The 18,541-nt window shown below is 44.4% G+C and overlaps 1 pseudogene; it reads left to right on the forward strand.

Moving 5' to 3' along the window:
* Positions 1 to 6,381: 6,381 nt before the first annotated feature.
* The window catches only part of LOC141088383 (cytosol aminopeptidase-like), a 37,211-nt pseudogene continuing 25,051 nt past the window's right edge, over positions 6,382 to 18,541 (forward strand).

The raw sequence follows: 18,541 nt of genomic DNA on the forward strand, positions 1-18,541 counted from the left end.
TCAAAAGTAGCATGAACCCTCTAGTTGAAGACGGTGCTCCAGAGCTAGCCCCTGAACCATTGCAGCAAGACGACGGAGAACTCATGTCAGAGGAAGTACTAGAATCTGTGGACTCTCCTCTGGCTGTGTATGCAGGCGAGGCAGACCAGCTAGAGGATGTTTTAGAAATGCCTGATCTTGAGGTGGCCCGTGGTAAGTTCGGGACCGCTCAGCACCAGGATCCTACTCTAGCAAGGGCGTGGGAAAACATAAAGGTCTCCGAGGGAAGACCATTGTACCCAGGGGCTCAAAACGAGTTCCCACACGTGGCGGTGCAGCAAGATATGTTGTATCACATAGACAAGGTGCGAGGGGTGGTGGTAGAACAACTAGTAGTACCTAAGTCCTTTCGCCATGTAGTTTTGGAGTTGGCACATAAACATCCCTTGGGAGGACACCTGGCGGTAGAAAAGACAAAACACCGTATTCTGCAACGTTTCTTTTGGCCGGGTCTAGTGGGAGACGTGACCCAGTACTGTCGGTCATGTCCTACGTGTCAATTGACCGCACCTATGTCACATTTTAGAAGCCCCTTAGTGCCCTTACCAATAATAGAGGTTCCCTTCGAGAGGATAGCAATGGATATAGTCGGTCCATTAGTAAAATCTGCCAGGGGTCATCAGTACATTTTGGTAGTATTGGATTACGCCACGTGTTATCCCAAAGCAGTGCCCTTGCGGAATGCCAATGCGAAATCAATTTCAAAGGTGCTGGTTAATATGTTTTCCCGCACCGGCATTCCGAAAGAAATACTTACGGATCAAGGGACCCCCTTTATGTCTCGTATACTTAAGGATTTATGTAAACTACTAAAAATCTCCCATTTGCGTACCTCAGTATATCACCCTCAGACTGATGGTTTGGTGGAGCGCTTTAACAAAACCCTAAAGGGAATGTTGAAAAGGGTGGTGGATAAGGACGGGAGAGATTGGGATGCCCTACTACCATACCTCCTGTTCGCTATACGTGAGGTACCCCAATCCTCCACAGGCTTTTCACCTTTTGAGTTGGTTTATGGGCGGTGTCCTAGAGGCCTGTTAGATATTGCCAAGGAGACTTGGGAACAAGAGGTGACTCCTTATCGCAGTGTAATTGAACACATAACACTTATGCAGGACCGAATTGCAGCAGTTATGCCAATAGTTAAAGAGTGTTTAGAGCGCGCACAACATGCCCAAAGCACGGTATACAACTGAGCGGCAAAAACACGAGTCTTTCAACCCGAAGACAGGGTGTTGGTATTGGTGCCTACCGTAGAGAATAAATTTCTTGCGAAATGGCAGGGACCATACCAGGGTGGATTTGATTTAAATCTAACTGATTTAAATCACGATTTAAATCACGATTTAAATCACTAGTCAGTAAGGCTTGATTTAAATCAGTGATTTAAATCAAAGTTTCTACCTAAACTAGTTCTTGCTACTTTAACATGCAAGTAGATGAAGATTTTTAGAATCACTTTTTATATTACTTTTTTCTCCCCAGTTTAATGGGTTAATCATTCATATTTGGACACCACTGTTCTGTTGTACTTGGGAAGGAGAAAAATAATCCTGACCTTAATAACAATTTAAATAGATTTATTCAACTGAAACAATAACAACATTACAGCATAAGTTATTTGCTTAAACAAACATCCATGTGTGTTAACTAATTTGGCTAAACAAAATATATATATATTTTAAGAAACTTAGACTGTCAGCCCAGCCGACACATGAAAAACTTAAATACTACTGTCCCTGCTGTCCTCTGTAGCTCACTTGTCGTCATCTTCATCATCATCTTCTTCTTTGTTCCTATTCATAATCTGGAAAAGAAAAACAAGCTTTCCTGCTTTATTGGGTCCCAACCGATTTCTCAATTTAGAATGAATGAGTCCAAAGGAAGAGAATATTCTTTCAACGCCTGCAGAAGAAGCTACTGCTGTTAAAAGTGAAATCATTACTTGAACAGTCTCTAAATCCAAGCGCTTAAGTGACTTCCACCAGTTTACTGGTGTGACCTTCCTTAAAATATCTTCAGCAAACATATATTTCTTGAATGGTTCCCCCTTAGCTCTGAAGTTTATTATAGTTGGCATTAAAGATGGATGATTGCTGGATACCCATGTCATAGCTAACTCCTCTTCCTCAGCACTTAGGTTTTGACCCTGATATTGGATATTGACAATATTTGCCAAAAAATGAGCTGGAGTCAGTGCTTGTCCCATTCGTTTGTTTACTGCTTGTAATTTAATTCTGTCCATGTGTAGTTCTGTTTTTAAGTGTTCACTCAGTTCCTTCCAAATTTCAACAGCATCCACAATAAAACAGCTATTTTTCTGTATTTTGTTTAAAGCTTGAGAGATGGGTTTCAGGAAGCTCAGCATATGTTCAACATTTCTCTTAAGCCCAATGTTGAGGATTTTGGCCATGACAGTGCCATCTATTTTATCTCGATTTTCATCACAAAGTGTCATCAGAATAGGCCAGTTTTTGATATACTGCTCAAAACAGTCCACCACAGAGTTCCATCTAACATCTTGTGGGAGCGTTAGCTTGGTTCCACCCATCCTTTTCAGAGCTGCTGCAGCAAAATGATTATTACGGAAGTATTTAGCAATTTCAACATTAGCCTTTATTTCTGGAACACTTAAGTCTTTGGCTAAGAGGTGCAGCAAATGAGCACTGCAACCATATGTTATTAGCAGCTTTGTATTCCCTCCCTGCTCTTCTAAATCTCTTCTCATTTTGGATACGTTTGCAGCATTGTCAGTGACCAAACTGCGTACTAGACATTTGAATTTTTGTTCACATGTCGTTATAGCTTTTACTGCCACTTCTTGTAAGTATTCTGCTGTGTGTGCATTTCCTGACTTATCAGTTGTTTGTGCAAGGAAGACTTTACCTTCTTCTGTTGTTATACAAGCACATACAATAGGATCATTGTGGACATTACTCCACCCATCAATACTTAGGTTAACAATTTTACCCTCCAGAGCTGTTGCACATTGCTCCATTTCTCTGTCATGCACTTGATCCAGCAGTTTCCCTGCAACATCAGCTCTGCTGGGTGGACTGTATCCTGGTCTCAGTGACTGAACCATATTAATGAAATGTGGGTTCTCAGTCAGACGGAAAGAAGAGTTCGTTGCATAAATAAACTGGGCAATTTTTTCATCAATCAACTCTTTTTCTAATCTGCTAGTTCTTATCACAAACCTATCTATGGTGGTTCCAGGAGGTAAAGGTTTTGTCTTCCTTTTGGGTGATGGTGATATGTGGCTGTGGGTGTCTGATGATGATGCTGCTAATGAAGCACTATCCTGGATGGATAACTCTGAAACTGTAGAACAGGATGATGGTGATCTTGGAGGTGGATAGTTTCCAGAATCCAGGAATTCCCCTAAACAAAAAAAGTCAATGCTGTTATTTTATTGTTTATACAATTTCTGCTTATTGTACACAACACATCACTGCCCCTGCCCCAAAAGGAATATTTGTTTTTCTTCATAACTGTACCAAATGACAGTAACATGCAGTAATAATAAGAAATATAATTTTTCTCACACATGACAGTTCAGTCTTTAGAAATAGGATTCAATAAAAATGTTTACCAACCTGAAGATCCTGCCTGTTCAGAAGTGTTTCTTTGGTCATCTTCATCACTGCACTTCTCATGATGTTGCCTCATTCGCGCCACCAGGCCTTGCATCTCTTTGTTGCATCGTTTGCATTTTGCACGCATGCCTGCCTTACCGATTAAAATATTCCCAAACTGGGTCTCTTTTACGGCCTGCTGCCATTATAAGGAAAGAATGTAATAAACCTCAGATCGTACACACAAACAGATCCAGACTTGCCTGTCTGTGGCTATGCTGCAGTATTGTGCTCAAAGTTTCACTTTCATTTTCTTGTCTGCTTGCCCTTCCTCCTCCTCACACTTAGATTCACATTCTTCTTGTGTTGTGCAGATCTATTCCACTCCAAACAATCAGAAACATATTGTCTAACTTCTTGGACTTGGCACTGAAGGGGTTAATTCTGTATTCATAGGTTTGTAGAACAATAGGATTAAGGTCTTTTTCTCAACTCTGTTCATGTTGTAACATTTTTGCCGTGAAGAAGAGGCTGGGACCTCTGCGGAGTCAAATTCAGTTTTGAGAACTGCGTAAGTAAAGCGAGCGTCTGTGATAATATAGGAGAGAAACTGCCCACTAATCCTACAGAAACCTCTGGAAGAGCATGGCATTGTGAATGTTACACATATACAGCCTTTATTCTACTGAGTTAAACAACTCAGCTTTATCTCATGATGGAAGAACCTTTGGATGGTAAAATATTTTCCTCAAAAAGCAGTTTATTGAAAAAAATCCGATTTAAATAAAAAAAAAAATCCGATTTTTTTTTTTATTTTTTTTAAAAAAACATTGATTTTTATCCACCCTGGGGTTGAGTAACTTATCCCAAGCGGTGACATGAGACTGGCTGAGTAGGGCCGAACCAATAGACTAAAACTAATTCTGTTCAATGTTAATATATTTTTGTTAATTTTATCATTTAATATTGAGCAGAATTAAGTATGTCTGGCTGTTACTGCTATTACATGTTAGGATTGGGATTACTGTAAGGTTTACGCTTATCAGTAACCACTAATCAAAACCATATACATCACTGTTTTCTATAATCATACATATCCGATTCAGCTTTTGTGCCATGATCAATAGCAACCCCCCGACGCTCAGTATGATGTGCCCCTCGCCACCATGCCCAACGCTCAGTATGATGTGCCCCTCGCCACCATGCCCAACGCTCAGTATGATGTGCCCCTCGCCACCATGCCCAACGCTCAGTATGATGTGCCCCTCGCCACCATGCCCAACGCTCAGTATGATGTGCCCCTCGCCACCATGCCCAACGCTCAGTATGATGTGCCCCTCGCCACCATGCCCAACGCTCAGTATGATGTGCCCCTCGCCACCATGCCCGACGCTCAGTATGATGTGCCCCTCGCCACCATGCCCGACGCTCAGTATGATGTGCCCCTCGCCACCATGCCCGACGCTCAGTATGATGTGCCCCTCGCCACCATGCCCGACGCTCAGTATGATGTGCCCCTCGCCACCATGCCCGACGCTCAGTATGATGTGCCCCTCGCCACCATGCCCGACGCTCAGTATGATGTGCCCCTCGCCACCATGCCCGACGCTCAGTATGATGTGCCCCTCGCCACCATGCCCGACGCTCAGTATGATGTGCCCCTCGCCACCATGCCCGACGCTCAGTATGATGTGCCCCTCGCCACCATGCCCGACGCTCAGTATGATGTACCCTCGCCACCATGCCCGACGCTCAGTATGATGTGCCCCTCGCCACCATGCCCGACGCTCAGTATGATGTGCCCCTCGCCACGACGCTCAGTATGATGTGCCCCTCGCCACGACGCTCAGTATGATGTGCCCCTCGCCACCATGCCCAACGCTCAGTATGATGTGCCCCTCACCAACACGCTCAGTATGATGTGCCCCTCACCAACACGCTCAGTATGATGTGCCCCTCACCAACACGCTCAGTATGATGTGCCCCTCGCCACCATGCCCGACACGCTCAGTATGATGTGCCCCTCGCCACCATGCCCCTCTCCAACACGCACAGTATGATGTGCCCCTCACAGCTCTCCCCGACGCAGAGCATATGGGACCCCACAGCCCTTCCCCCCACAAGCAGTTTGATGGCCTCACACAGCATGATGGAGCCCTCCCTCCCACAGCATGGGGGATCCCACAAACCTTTTCAACACACAGCGAGAGGGACCCTAAAGCACTGTCCTCCAAACACCGTGTGATGGCTTCCTCATAGTACAGCATGATGGATCCCCCAACCCTCCCCCACACAAAGTATGATGCCTCCCAGACTTCCCTCACTCACAAGTGAATGACTACTCGCCTCGCCTTGTTTCTCCCATGTGCTTTGCTGTAAGTACTGAGGCTCAGTAACAGACATCTAGTAATGTCATCTTGCCCGCTGCGCTGTCTCATTCTGACTGGTGGAGGAGGGAGCTGACTCTTGCCTGTTCGACCGTTGTGTTCAGCAGTATCTACACTCTGAGGATGCAGATAGTGTTATACTGTACTTGTGATGCTATGCCATACCAGGCCCCTCACCCCGCCACCCCAAACTCCTGGGCGGTACTCCGCTGATTCCATGCCTTTGGCAGTTCCAGTCCACACGAAACCGCCAAAGGGCTGCATGTGACCCACAGGCCGGCCACAGTTTGTCCTAAGTGAACACTATGGTGGTGTCCTGACCACATTTTATCTCGGCATTTGATGGGTCTGACCTATTTCTACGTACAATTGTACCCATGAGCTGTGAACAGAATTTCACCCCGTCATTAACAGGTCTCTTTCAATGGCAGGATTTCCCCAGTGTGGTGACGGTGGGGTTGGGGAAGCAGTCACCAGGTGTCCACCAGCAGGAGCTCTGGAATGAAAGCAAGGAGAACATTAGGGCTGCGGTATCAGGTAACTTAGTGTGACCGGTCGTGGCTGTGGTTACCGCTGACCTTTGTATTTTTGGCAGTGATTCTCTTAATACTTCAGTAGTGAACTAAAAGGAAAATGTACATCAGCTTATTAGTTAAAGGGAATGGCTAGACTTAGTCTTGTCACATTCTTGACACGTTTTTTTTTTTTTGGAAGTGCATTGAGCAGCAAGGTGGTGTGCTGGTAAAAGGGGGGGGGAAAAAAAAAAATCTTTTAAATCTTCTGCCTGAGCGAGTGTGAACGAGCAGAGTGTGACCTGAGCGTATGTGCGAACTGTGGTAAGTGTGTGACTTGAGATTCAGTGAAGAGGTGTTTGGAAAACCTATAACAAATACCTGTGTGAGTTGCTGAATTGTAGGTTGCTGAGTGCTTTCTACCTGTCCAATTTTTGGGGGGCTTGGGGGCTTGTTTAACCTATTTTTTTTTTTTTCTCTCTCTAATCTTTAATCTCTTATTTTACTATCTGTGTTTTTAAGGGTTAACTATATTGAATTTAAATCTTGAGGTGTAACTATATTCACAAGGGGTTAATTAAGGGTGGGAGTTCATACAGTAATTAAGGGTTTATAAGGGGCAGCTGGTTGGGGCTTAACTCCTTTTGGAAGTGCATTGAGCAGCAAGGTGGTGTGCTGGTAAAAGGGGGGAAAAAAAAAAAATTCTTTTAAATCTTCTGCCTGAGCGAGTGTGAACGAGCTGAGTGTGACATGAGCGTAAGTGCGAACTGTGGTAAGTGTGTGACTTGAGATTCAGTGACTTTGGATTCAGGGAGTTTCCAAGGGAGGTATTACTGAATTGCTGTTATATTTTATTAATACTTTTTATTTATTTTTGCTTATCGTATTGTCTTTTGCAATCCCCATTAGGATGTGCTCCACTATTGCCAATGCCATCCAGTGCACGTCTTGCCGCATGTATGAAATCCTTGAACAGCCGGTCGAGGGTGCATACTGCTGTGCGAGATGTGAGCACGTTGTGCATTTGGAAGCCCAGATTCTGGATCTAAATGTGCAGCTGGCAACACTGAGATCCATAGACAATATGGAAAGGAGTCTTCTGCTCACTGAGCAGACGCTCAATGGGATAGATGAGGGGGGATGCTAGGTTGGAGCTGCAGGACAATGAAGCAGCTAGCTGGGTGACAGTTAGAAGGCGGGGTAGAGGGAAGAGCACCAGGGAGGCTAGTCCTGATCTGGCACACCCCAATAAGTTTGCTAAGTTGGCAGATGAGGGGAGTGTTAGTGCAGGAGTAGCACTGCTGCAGCAAGGCATGTCCTCTGAAAGCCGGAGGAGTGTCTGCTCCAGTAAGGGGGGAAATAGGAGAGCAGGGCAGGCCAGACAGGTTCTGGTAGTGGGAGACTCAATTATTAGGGGAACAGATAGGGCAATCTGTCACAAAGACAGGGATCGTCGAACGGTGTGCTGCCTACCTGGCGCTCGAGTCTGACACATCGCTGATCGGGTTGACAGATTACTGGGAGGGGCTAGTGAGGATCCAGCGGTCATGGTGCACATTGGCACAAATGACAAAGTTAGAGGTAGGTGGAAGGTCCTTAAAGATGATTTCAGGGAATTAGGCTGTAAGCTTAAAGCAAGGACCTCCAAGGTGGTATTTTCGGAAATACTCCCTGTACCACGTGCCACACCAGAGAGGCAACGGGAGATTAGGGAGGTTAATAAGTGGCTCAGGAATTGGTGTAGGAAGGAGGGGTTTGGGTTCCTGCAGAACTGGGCCGACTTCTCCGTTGGCTACAGGTTCTATGCTAGGGACGGGCTGCACCTCAATGGGGAGGGTGCAGCTGTGCTGGGGGAGAAAATGGCTAGAAGGTTGGAGGAGTGTTTAAACTAGGGACGGGGGGGGAGGGTATTCCTTTTATAGGAGGGGAAGACAGTGCAGATAGAGACCTGGGCACAAATAATGAAATTGGGGGTGGGGGTGGCATGGGGGGGTGGGGTTAGAACAGTTAATAATTTAAGAGAGAATAGAGGTACATAGAGATACATAAAGTGCATGTATACTAATGCCAGAAGCCTCGCCAACAAGATGGAGGAATTGGAGTTAATGTTGTTGGAGCATAATTATGACATGGTGGGGATATCTGAGACATGGCTGGACGAGAGCCATGACTGGGCGGTTAATGTACAGGGCTATAGTCTGTTCAGAAATGACCGTACTAATAAACGAGGGGGAGGCGTGTGTTTATATGTAAAATCATCCTTAAAACCCATCCTGCGTGATAATATATATGAATCTAATGAAAATGTAGAGTCCCTGTGGGTAGAGATAAGGGGAGGGGGGAAAAATAATAAATTACTGATAGGGGTTTGTTATAAGTCTCCAAAAATAATGGAAGCAACAGAGAATATCCTCATAAAGCAAATAGATGAAGCTGCGACTCAAGGAGAAGTCATTATTATGGAGGACTTCAACTACCCTGAAATACATTGGGGAACCGAAACCTGCAGTTCCAGCAAAGGGAACAGGTTTATGACTAGTATGAGAGACAATTACCTTTCACAACTGGTTCAGGACCCAACAAGAGGGGGGGCACTGCTAGACCTAATATTATCCAACAGGCCAGACCGCATATCAAATGTAAGGGTTGGGGGTCACTTGGGTAATAGTGATCACAAATTAATAAGTTTTCATGTATCCTTTAATAAGATGTGTAGTAGAGGGGTTACAAGGACACTAAACTTCAGGAAAGCAAATTTCCAACGGATGAGAGATGATCTTGGTGCAATTAACTGGGACGATATCCTGAGACATAAAAATACACCAAGAAAATGGGAGACGTTTATTAGCATCCTGAATAGGACCTGTGCACAATATATACCGTATGGGAATAAACATGCTAGAAATAGGAGGAAACCACTATGGCTAAATAGAGCTGTAAGGGGCGCAATAAGAGATAAAAATAAAGCATTTAAAGAATTAAAGCAAATAGGTAGTGATGAGGCATTAACTAAATACAGAAGATTAAAAAAATTCTGTAAAAAGCAAATCAAAACAGCAAAGATTGAGACAGAGAGACTCATTGCCAGAGAAAGTATAAATAATCCCAAAATATTCTTTAACTACATAAATAGTAAGAAGCTAAAAAATGATAGTGTTGGTCCCCTTAAAAATAGTCTGGGTGAAATGATGGAGGAGGATGAGGAAAAAGCCAATATGCTAAATAACTTTTTTTCGACAGTGTTTACACAAGAAAATCCCATGACGCATAACATGATCAGGGATGAAAATTCTCCATTAAATGTCACCTGCTTAACCCAGCAGGAAGTACGGCGGCGTCTAAAAATCACTAAAATTGACAAATCCCCGGGCCCGGATGGGATACACCCCCGAGTACTGCAGGAATTAAGCACAGTCATAGACAGACCATTATTTTTAATCTTTAAAGATTCCATAATAACAGGGTCTGTACCACAGGACTGGCGTATAGCAAATGTGGTGCCAATATTCAAAAAGGGGACAAAAACTGAACTTGGAAATTATAGGCCAGTAAGTTTAACCTCAACTGTGGGTAAAATCCTGGAGGGTTTTCTAAGAGATACTATACTGGAGTATCTGGAGAAGAATAAACTTATGACCCAATATCAACATGGGTTTACAAGGGACCGTTCCTGTCAGACTAATCTGATAAGCTTTTATGAAGAGGTAAGTTCCGGACTGGACCAAGGGAATGCAGTGGACGTGGTGTACATGGACTTTTCAAAAGCTTTTGATACGGTGCCACACAAAAGGTTGATACATAAAATGAGAACAATGGGGATAGGGGAAAATATGTGTAGGTGGGTTAAGAGCTGGCTCAGGGATAGGAAACAAAGGGTGGTTATTAATGGAGCACACTCGGACTGGGTCACGGTTAGCAGTGGGGTACCACAGGGGTCAGTTTTGGGCCCGCTTCTTTTTAACATATTTATTAATGACCTTGTAAGGGGCATAGAGAGTAGAATTTCAATATTTGCAGATGACACTAAACTCTGCAGGGTAATCAATACAGAGGAGGACAATTTTATATTACAGGAGGATTTATGTAAACTAGAAGCTTGGGCTGATAAATGGCAAATGAGCTTTAATGGGGATAAATGTAAGGTCATGCACTTGGGTAGAACGAACAAGATGTATAATTATGTGCTTAATTGTAAAACACTGGGTAAAACAGTCACTGAAAAAGACCTGGGTGTATGGGTGGACGACAAACTCACATTTAGTGGCCAGTGTCAGGCAGCTGCTGCAAAGGCAAATAAAATAATGGGATGCATTAAAAGAGGCATAGATGCTCATGAGGAGAACATAATTGTACCTCTATATAAGTCACTAGTGCGACCACACTTAGAATACTGTGTACAGTTCTGGTCTCCGGTGTATAAGAAAGACATAGCTGAACTGGAGCGGGTGCAGAGAAGAGCGACCAAGGTTATTAGGGAACTGGGGGGTCTGCAATACCAAGACAGGTTATTACACTTGGGGTTATTTAGTTTGGAGAATCGAAGGCTTAGGGGTGATCTTATTACAATGTATAAATATATGCGGGGACAATACTAAGACCTTTCTAATGATCTTTTTACTCTTAGACCTGTGACGGGGACAAGGGGGCATCCTCTACATCTGGAGGAAAGAAGGTTTAAGCATACTCACAGACGCGGATTCTTTACTGTACGAGCAGTGAGACTGTGGAACTCTCTGCCATATGATGTTGTAATGAGTGATTCCCTACTAAAATTTAAGAGGGGACTGGATGCCTTTCTTGAAAAGTATAATATTACAGGGTATATACACTAGTTTCCTTAGTGTTGCGTTGATCCAGGGAGCTAGTCTGATTGCCGTATGTGGAGTCGGGAAGGAATTTTTTTCCCCAATATGAAGCTCACTGTTTGCCACATGGGTTTTTTTTGCCTTCCTCTGGATCAACATGTTAGGGCAAGTTAGGATAGGATATGGGTTGAACTAGATGGACTTAAAGTCTCCCTTCAACCTTAATTACTATGTTACATCTGACACCCAGCAAATATTCTGCTTGGTCCTCCTTTTCTAATTAAGGGCTATTCACCTTTTGGGAACTTTTTTTTCCCCTCTCACGTGAAAATATCTGGGGCTAAAAAATCATTTTGAAATAGGTTTCATTAAAAGTTTTTCACCCTTTGACTTCTGAAGCCTCGGAGTTGCACGGCCTATTGCTTGCAGCCGGATGAGTTAACTGAGAATCTATCAGTGAGCTTGGTCTGAATGAATTCTTTGAAAATTCTTGGAGAACAGGAGAAGTCCCAGAAGACTGGAGAAGAGCAAATGTTGTTCCTATCTTCAAAAAGGGGAAGAAGGTGGACCCAGGCAACTATAGGCCGGTGAGTCTGACTTCTATACCAGGAAAGATCTTTGAACAAATTATTAAACAACATGTATGTCAGTACCTGGAAAAGAATGAAGTGATTAAACAGAGTCAGCATGGGTTTGTAACTAGTAAGTCATGTCAGACTAACTTAATTTCCTTCTATGATGGAATCACTGATTGGGTGGATCAAGGAAATGCTGTAGATATAGTATATCTTGACTTCAGCAAAGCATTTGACAAAGTATCTCATACAATCCTTATTGAAAAAATGACTAAGTATGGAATGGACAAGGCAACTGTTAGGTGGATTCATAACTGGCTTAGTGATCGGACCTAAAGAGTGGTCGTAAATGGCTGCACATCCAGTTGGAAGAATGTCTCAAGTGGGGTACCACAGGGCTCTGTCCTGGGTCCTGTATTGTTCAACATCTTTATCAACGATTTAGATGAAGGAATTGAGGGTAAACTGATTAAATTTGCTGATGACACAAAGCTAGGAGGGATAGGTAATACTAGAGAAGAGAGAGAGGATTCAAAAAGATATAAATAAACTGGAGCAGTGGGCAGCAACTAACAGAATGGTTTTTAACAGGGAAAAATGCAAAGTACTACATCTGGGCAATAAAAATGAAAAAAGCATATACAGAATGGGAGGAATAGGGCTAAGCAACAGCACATGTGAAAAAGACTTGGGTATACTAATAGATCACAGACTGAATATGAGTCAACAGTGTGATGCAGCAGCAAAAAAGGCAAATGCAATTCTAGGATGTATTAACAGAAGCATACAGTCTAGATCACGTGAAGTCATTATTGCCCTCTACTCCTCTTTGGTCAGACCTCATCTGGAATATTGTGTCCAGTTTTGGGCACCACATTTTAAAAAAGACATCAACAAACTGGAGCAAGTTCAGAAAAGAGCAACCAGAATGGTGACCGGTCTGCAAACCCTGTCTTATGAGGAAAGGTTGCAGGATTTGGGAATGTTTAGTTTGCAAAAGAGAAGACGGAGAGGAGACTTAATAGCTGTCTACAAATATCTCAAGGGCTGTCACATTGTAGAAGGATCAACTTTATCCTCATTTGCACAAGGAAAGACTAGAAGCAATGGGATGAAACTGAATGGGAGGAGACACAGATTAGATATTAGAAAAAACTTTTTGACAGAGTGATCAATGAGTGGAACAGGCTGCCACGAGAAGTGCTGAGTTCTCCTACAATGGAAGTCTTCAAACAGAGGCTGGACAGACGTCTGACTGGGATGATTTAGCGAATCCTGCTTTGAGCAGGGGGTTGGACCAGATGGCCCAGGAGGTCCCTTCCAACGCTACGAATCTATGATTCTATGAATTCGTAACTTTTCTGAGTTTCACTCATCTGATCTATAACCACAGACCACATCGAAATGTGAGAAAACCTAAGAGCCTGGAAAAGCTAAACTGTGCACAATGTTTAATTAAAAAAACGCAATGTAAAAAATTATATTTTCTGCTCCAAATACATGTTTCTAAGCAAAAAAAAAAAAATCCTATATCTGTTGCCGGTGTATGCAGCCAGAATTGACTATTGTTGATGCTGTAAATGGACCCATTTCTCATCCTGCTGCTTTATTTTTCTGTGTTATTGTGATTAATTATGGCAAATAACTACAAATATGAATAAAACCCCATTACACATTACTCTAAGGCTAATTTTACATTAGGCTACTTTCACACATCAGGTTTTCGGCGTCAGGCGCGATCCGGCGTTGTGCCGGAGCGCCGGATCCGGCAAATATTTCATAAAACCGGATGTGACGGATCCGTTTTTCTGCCGGATCTGTCTTGTTCTTGACAGACAAAACCGGATCCGTCTCATCCGGTTCATCCGTTTTTCGACGGATTACGCCGGATCCGGTTTTTAAAAACACCCCTTGTGGCCTTCCGAACGGGATTGGATACTGGAAAACTATATATAGCATGTTCCTACAGCCCTTCTTTGACAGGTTGTAGAGGAGAAAGTGCAGGATGGAGAGAAGAGCAAGTTACTGGCGAAGATGGATGTTGTCATTGGAAATATTTTGAAGAATTTGGCGGATTTTATAGCGGAGGCGAATCGTTTGAGGGTGATCTGGAGAAGGAGAGAGCGAGACAGCAGCGCATCAGGCATCGTAGACGACGTTTGTGGATCCACCCCATCACAGCCAAGAGAATGACGCGTGGGGTCTATTCTACACTCTGCATGGACCTTCGACGAAACCCGGATAAATTTTTTGGATATGTTCGGATGAAAATGGAGAATTTTGATTACTTGGTGGAGCACATTGCACACCTCATAAGAAAAGCAGACACCTATTGCCGCTTCTCTGTTTCACCCGCAGAGCGTCTGATGGTGACTTTAAGGTAAGCCACATTTATTGGATGTGATCGCATCAGAGCACACTTTCACTGCAATCTTGTTGGTGGTAATTTGTATCTCCAAGTGTTATAGCTGAGTTTTGGTATGTAATGCTGTGATTTAAAACTAATTGATTGTTTTTTAATTCTCCACAGATTTCTTGCAACTGGAGAATCCCTTTCGTCACTGCATTTCTAGTACAGACTCGGGATTTCCACCATATCTGGAATAGTGAAGTACACATGCCGTGCACTCTGGGACTCCTTAGCTGAAGAGTTTTTACCAGAGCCAACAACAGAGAGGTGGATTGAAATTTCAGAAAAGTTTCAACAGATATGTCAGTTTCCCAACTGCTTGGGCGCTGTGGACGGGAAACATATCCGCATTGTAAAGCCAGCCGGATCGGGATCGGAATATTTCAATTACAAGAAATATTTTTCAATTGTCCTCATGGCCATCGCTGACGCGGAATACAAATTTATTGCTGTTGATATTGGGGCCTATGGCCGCTCCAATGACTCTCAAGTTTTCAAACTGTCTGCCATGGGGCGTAAACTGTATGGAAACACCTTCCAGTTCCCACCCCCTAGACCGCTGCCGCAAACATCTGGTCCACCTATGCCATTTGTCTGTATAGGGGATGAAGCCTTCCAGCTGTCAGAACACCTTTTGAAACCGTACGGTAGCAGAGGATTGTCAAGAACAAAACGCATTTTTAATTACCGCCTCACAAGAGCAAGAAGAATGGTTGAATGTACCTTTGGTATTCTGACAGCCAAATGGCGGGTCCTATTGACTGCGATCAACCTCAAGACAGAAACTGTGGACGAGGTGATCAAAGCGTGCGTGGTACTCCACAATTTTGTTATCTGCAAGGAACCCATTTCCATTGAGGACACCTCTGAAGAAACCACCTTGCAAGATTACCATGACATTACCACTAGAAGTTCTGTGACGGTTTCAGTAATGAGGGACAATTTTGCACTATACTTTATGTCACCTCAAGGCAGAGTACACTGGCAGGATGACAGAGTGTGAAAGATTTGTGCCCTTAACCAAAATTGTGTACCTTCTGTACCAACAGTATATACCTTTGCCAACCAAAGTTGGCTATCTTGTCATGGTCTTACTATTTTTAGCTTTAGGCCACAGGTGTGTACCTGGTTGTGTTTTATGCAAAGTATTTCACCTTTTAACAAAAGTTGTGTACATTGTTAGGAAATCACCAACAATAAACACAACTTTTTAGGTGAAATACTTTGCTTCAAACACAACCAGGAACACAACTGTGGCAAAAAGCTAAAATTTACCCACAGTTATATACCTAGTTTTGAATACCTTTTTACCTTTTAAATACCCTGTATTTAACCTTTTTGGCCGCAGAAAGAAATGACAGACAACCAGTGTAAAATAATTTAACTTTTATTGAAAAATGTTTTTTTTAGTAAACTGTTTTTAAATTTTAATAAACTTTTTTAATAAAGCTTTGAAACCATAAAACTGGTCATTTTTATTAAAATACACATATTATAAATCTGTGTAGTGTGGGGTGGAAATACTGCTGGAGGGGCTGCGGGACACTTCGACACTGGGAGTGTGGAGAGAGGACTGGGATCGTGGTGGGGAAGGAACAGTTAGAGGTGAAGGTGTGGAAAAAGCTACAGAATGGGTGGACATGTGGGAGGCAGAAGAGGTGGTGGGCGGTGGAGTGGAGGGTTGGGCAGGGACTGTAGGAGCAGATGATGTTGATGGCAAGTTGTATGGGGAAGGAGTTTGGTATGGGGCAGGTTGCTGGAAGTGGGGAGGTTGCTGGTACTGGGGAGGTTGCTGGTACTGGGGAGGTGGATGGTATGTAATAGGAGGGGGAGGATGGAAAGTGGCTGGAGGGGGTGCAGGTGGAGGAACAACTGGGGTGGGAGGAGGAGGTTGGGAGGTAACGTGCTGGAGAGCACCGTGGCATGAATGCATTACATGCATCTGCTGGGTAGGAGATAGCGTTTCCATGCGCTCCACAACAGACCTGAAAAAGGTGTGGTTTGGCGAAGATCTTGCTTCTAAATGCATGGTTTGCAGAAGTGTCTTCACCTCCAGAATGCTGGAGTTGATCTGCTGAAAGCCTGAGGAGATTTGCTCTGACAAGACTTTTAGACAGTTCTGGAAAGATTCATTCAGATGCAAGAACTCTGGCGCATAAGTCTTTTCCTGACCCCTCTGCCGCTGTCGCCCAGTACCCGCAGGTGTACTAGAGGTGGCAGGGGCAGAAGGGTGGGGTAAAGGGAAAGCGATCTCCTCACCAGCAGCTTCATGTAATGTAGGTGGCCACGATGCTCCTGTGCTGGTGGATGGGACAGAGGGGTCGAATGTGTTGGAAGGCTGTGAAGGTGCAGATGTACCGGGGCGGTCGAAGTGTCCCTCGGTGCCGGTCTCCTCAGGGATCGCCTCAGAAGGGTCCAACCATGCAGGCTCCCGAGTGCTGCTCACCGTGCTGTGGAATAAAGAGAAAAAAAAACAATTAAAATAGTGACATGGTATGGCCCTGGCTGAAAAAAAATTGTTACATCTAAACATTTTTTTTTCACATGTGGTGTGTAATATTTACCTTCTGGTGACCATTGTATCCTGGAGGAACGACAGGGCTTGTGCGTACTTGTACTTGCTCCTGCGTCCTCCAGATCCACTCGGGGCCCGCATCTCTTTATTGAACTCCTTCTTGAAACGATCCCTCACAGACCGCCACCGCTTCACAATTCTGTCCCCTGAAACGAGAAAGGACAAAGTGGTTAGTATACAACATCAGTGTTTCCCAAACTCCAGTCCTCATGGTCCCCAGGGGTCATGTTTTCAGGATTTCCATAGTAAATAGAAATCCTGAACACATGATCCGTGGGGACCACGAGGACTGTTGTTCGGGAAACACTGGTTTACATCAAGCAACCGGTACTGTATATACTTACGCTCTTTAATCTGGGCCCGAGCATCGAGGTCCTCCCAGCGGTCCACAAGGAGCGAACAGATTTCCTCCCAGAGTCGTCGGGTAACGATCAGGTCAGCGTGGCGGCGGTCAGCCATATTCCAGAGCGGCTCCCTTTCTCTGACGAGATCGATGAGGTGGTCCACATCGATTCCTCCATCCTCACCGTCAGAGTCGGGACAACGCTGTGAAGGCTGTTAAAGAAAAAGACAAAAATAACATAATTGGCCTCCACAAAAGAAATGAAATAAAAAGTGCAAAAAAACAAAGCAAAAATATTTATACTTACACGCTGGTGACCGCCGCGTTGCTGTCGCCGACGACCCTGGGAGGCACTGCGAGGACCTCTTGACCGAGCACCAGATTGGGAAGACTAGAGAAGAAAACAAAAAATGTTATTTCTTAGGATGTAGGCATTTGTTTGCTGTGTGTGGTCTGCAGAACATTGTTTTCTATGTGTTGTGTGTAGTGTGATGTTGTGTTTCTGCGTTTGATGCCAAAAACGTACCAATTGTGAGCCCACTCCAGGTGTCTGTCCACCCCTTCCTTCTTCTTCTGGGAGCTCCTCTTCAGCTTGTGATTCCTGTTTTGAAATAAAAGGCAATGAATACACATATATTCCAGAGATGATGGATTTTGGAAATAAAAACTTACCGTCAAACGCTGACGATGAGAGGGAGGGCTCCCAGAAGAAGATGTGCTGTCTTCCTGCTGGCCAGACTCCATGGCTGTGGGTGGTGTTGCTGCTGCCAGTGCTGCTGCTGCATCTCTTGGGCGGCTGTTGAATAAAGAGAAACAAAGGGCCAATGAATATCTTGATATTCCATGGCCCTAGTTTGGAGGAATGGGGGATTTGATAATTACCGTCTCTCATCTGCTGCTGGACTCCCCTCCTCAGCATGTTCCATTTGCTGCTCCATTTGGCGTGGTGGTGGTGCTGATGGTGCTGCTGCAGTGGTCTCCTGCCTTCTCCTGCGCCTGGTTGCTGTCTTGGGTGGCATGTTGGGTGTGGCTGAGGGTCCCACTGTCTTGCTTTTATATATGTGTCTTGTGGGCAGAGCTACTGAGCATGCTCAGACGAAAAAAAACGGATCCGGCCACCGGATCCGGCTGTCGCCGAATCCGGCGCATTGCGGCGCTCATAGGCTTTCATTGTGTGAAAAAGCCGGACGCGCCGGATCCGGCGTGTCCGGCTTTTTCGCCGGAGACAAAAAACGTTACAGTAGCCGTTTTTCCAGACGCCGGATTGAGACACATTGCCAAATCCGGCGAAAACCGGATGAAACGCATGGCCATCCG

The sequence above is a fragment of the Dendrobates tinctorius genome, unplaced genomic scaffold, assembly GCF_039654945.1.
Source record: "Dendrobates tinctorius isolate UK_male_01 unplaced genomic scaffold, ASM3965494v1 ptg000039l, whole genome shotgun sequence".
NCBI classification, from domain to species: Eukaryota; Metazoa; Chordata; class Amphibia; order Anura; family Dendrobatidae; genus Dendrobates; species Dendrobates tinctorius.